The 3382-nt window shown below is 43.3% G+C and overlaps 1 protein-coding gene across 1 annotated transcript in view; it reads left to right on the top strand.

Moving 5' to 3' along the window:
- TMEM131 (transmembrane protein 131) overlaps positions 1 to 3382 on the top strand; it is a 272545-nt gene that overhangs the window by 61380 nt on the left and 207783 nt on the right. The window lies entirely within an intron of this gene.

A 3382-nucleotide genomic window follows, 5' to 3' on the forward strand; every position in this document is an offset into this window, starting at 1 on the left:
AAGCCCCAGGCCTTCACCACCCTATTGTCTCCATGGGTTATGTATATGCGCATTTACATTCTTTGGTTGATCTCTTCCTATCTCTGCCCCCCCCCCTATGTTTTAAATGGGTTATTTTAGATACAGTGTTGACAAGAGACCATAAATGTTCAAATTTATGTCAAAATATAAAGCAAAGACCACAGGGTTTCAAACAAAAAAATTTCAAGGCTGAGTATATGTACTTGCCAGGCAAGGAAACAAACCAGTGAAAAAGTTCACTAAGTAACTCATTAATTGGGAACAGTCAAGGTTTTAAAATTTTAATTTATTAAATTTATTGGGATAACATTGGTTAAGAACATTATATAGGTTTCAAGTGTACAATTCTGTAATAGGGCATCTTTATATTGTTGTGTGCTCACCACCCAAAGTGTAGTCTCCCCCCACCACCATATGTATGTTTGACCCTAAAGTCTCTACCCTCTTCGTCCTCTCCCTAACCCCCTTCTTCCCTGTTGCCTATGAGTTGGTTTGTTGCTTTCTATTTTATATCCTACATATATAAGTGAAATCCTATGTTCTTTGTCCTTTTCCAAGTCAGGGTTTCTTAAATGCTAGAAAGAGGAAGGGGGTTCAAGATGCTTATACTAATCAAGGATTGAAAACCAGCAGTCTGGATAGTTCGGGATAAAACAAGTCCTTTGTTTGCTGGACAGGAATGAGTCTCCAGTTACGTCTAACAAGGGTCTAGCCAAGAGGGTCACTGAAAGTTCAGTCTTTCATCAGCTTTAGTTTGTTTTTAACCAGCTGAGGTATAACAGCATTCCATTTTGATTTCTCCTAGGCAAGTGCTGTAAGTGGGAAAATTTCCTTTTGCAGTTAGAAACAAGGAAAGCTGGTAGGCAGCTCCTGTAAAAATCCAGGCAGAAGATGATGGGGCTCAGTTCAGCATGTACACAGAGCTGGTGAGAAGCGGTTAGATTCTGGATGTATCTGGAGATGAATGAAGAATGGCTCCAGGGTTTTTGGCTGGTGCAGCCGATGGTTAGAGTTGCCCTGGAAATAGGAAAAGCTGTGGTTGGAGCAGGTTCCAGAAGAAGATTAGGAGTTCATGGGAGTTCAAGATGTGTATTAGATGCCTGAGTGGGGACAGCAATAGAGACTGGTTGGCTGGTAAAATAAAGTTGGGACTTGAAAGAGTATAAGATGGTGTTGAATACCAGAAGTCCACATGCATTCACCTGGGGAGCCAGTGAGAGAGCTCTGGGGACTCCAATAGTGTTTTCCCCACCTCGTCCCCAATGTTAATTCATATATATTTAATTATAATGAAAGTATTCTTGTAAGCCTTCTCAAATATTCTGTGGAATGATCTTTGAAAGTTTCACTGTGCCTAATACGGTGTTTTGAGAAAAGTGGGTACTCAATAATAGCTACCTTTTACAATCTCCTACTATTTGCCAAACACTATTTTATGTTTACAAATTTATTAGAAGTCATTTTACAGATAAGGAAACTGAGGCCAAAAGAGTTGAGTAATTTGCCTAGGATTATATAAATAGGTAAGAAAGGCAGGGCTGAGATTTAAGTCCAAATTCGTCTGAGTCCCTTTAAACTCGGCTTTCAATAGCAGTTTACTAATCTGGGTCGAGGACAAAGTGAGCAGGAGATGAGGAGTTCCAACAGCTTGTCATTCCTGCACATATCAACCTAGCACTACAGTCTTCAAACTTGACTATCAGAACCGCCCGCTTGTGAAAGCACAGGGTGCTGGACCGCAGCTGTTTCCCATTGCACAGGCCTGGGAAGCGGCCTGCTGATCTGTATCTCTAACGAGGCCCCAGGTGATGCTGAGGCTGCTGGTCTGGGATGACACTGAGAACCGCGGGTTTGGCAGGTTTTTCCTGATTTTGCCAGCTCAACAGTCTGCCTCCATCTGCCAAATGCCCAGGTCTAATTCCCAAAAGGGGAGGGGGGGGGGTTCGGAGCTAGTCAGGACGTCGTCATAAGGGCCCTTGGTGATAGTTATTTCAGTGTTGACTCCCAACTCTTTTATTCCCAAGGCACATGGGTGTTGGCGGAGAGGGAATGAAGGGGTGACAGTGGCTCGACTCCGGGTGTCTTCCGACACACAATTTTCCAATCTGTCTAGTAAGAGTCCTTCTTCTTTTAGCATTATTCCCCCAGCAGCCTCATCGTCCTTTCCTGGGAACTGACTTCATCATCACCCAGCTGGCTGCCATTGTCCATCAGGCACAAGGGAGGTTCCGGTATAGTGGGCCCTAAAAACTTACAAAACTATTGAGGGGGCCTCTTTAAGAGCAAGAATACCAGACTATAAATACACAATTAAGTGCAGGGCCTTCGAAGGAGGGGCCCTAAAGTTTAAACTTCATTAGCTTTATGGGAAATCAGCCTCCCATCAAACATGTCTGTATATGTCTAACTCCAATTATACACATATCCAAGTTATTTCCCATGGGGCTCATGAGCCCAGGGCTAATCAGAGGACATGGTTTATTCCTGTGTAAGAGAACCTGAGTATTTCATGGTTGGGAGGTTTGTCTGCCCTGAACATGGCAAAGGGCTGCTGACTCCTTGTATAGCACATTAGCAGGTAAGCTGGGACCCAGCTCAGGCCCTCAGTTACCTTAGCTGCCTTGCGCAGTTTTCTTGTCTCTGTTGCTTTAGGTTATACAAATATGAAAAAGCCAACTTAAGAGATAATGATTATTCCTATTTCACTACATCAAGAACAAAAAGATTACTCAATTTTAACACTAATATTCAGAAAAGTAAAATTGCTTTTCAAAGTCATTAGGGTAAAGCCACTAAAATAATTTGTAAATAAAATAAATTTAAGGGCTTGCCTAGGGTAGCACTTGGAGGTTCTTTTGTCTTTCTGAAATCTTATTTTCCCATGTAATTTGTTCTAAGCTGTATTAAGGGTGGACTTAGCCTTAAAATTACAGAGATTCACTCAACAAATACTTCTCAGCATAAATAAATGGCTCTGGAATTGAGGGAATTACTAAAATAGTCACTAAGTTAGGAGTTTGGGAAAGTTACTAGGATGAGTAGAGAGGAACTCCCTCAAGGAGCTTAAGTTTGGAGAGAAGAGCCACGTTCAACCAGCACCTCAACCTAAGGGCATCTAAGAGGCATGAACGAAGGCGACTCCAGGGGATGGCATTTGATTTAGGCCTTGAAGGAGATCTATACTAATAAAAGGGTAATATGCTAATTAGACCGGGAGACCTTCTGGATGTCCTTCCGGACAAAGCCATGGTGGTGGGGCTGAGGCAGAGCCGGTTAGGGGTGATCAGGCCAGGAGGGGAGGGCAGTTGGGGGTGATCAGGCCGGTGGGGGGGCAGTTGGGGGCAAGCAGGCTGGCAGGCAG

This window comes from Myotis brandtii, unplaced genomic scaffold (assembly GCF_000412655.1).
Source record: "Myotis brandtii unplaced genomic scaffold, ASM41265v1 scaffold1612, whole genome shotgun sequence".
Taxonomy (NCBI): domain Eukaryota; kingdom Metazoa; phylum Chordata; class Mammalia; order Chiroptera; family Vespertilionidae; genus Myotis; species Myotis brandtii.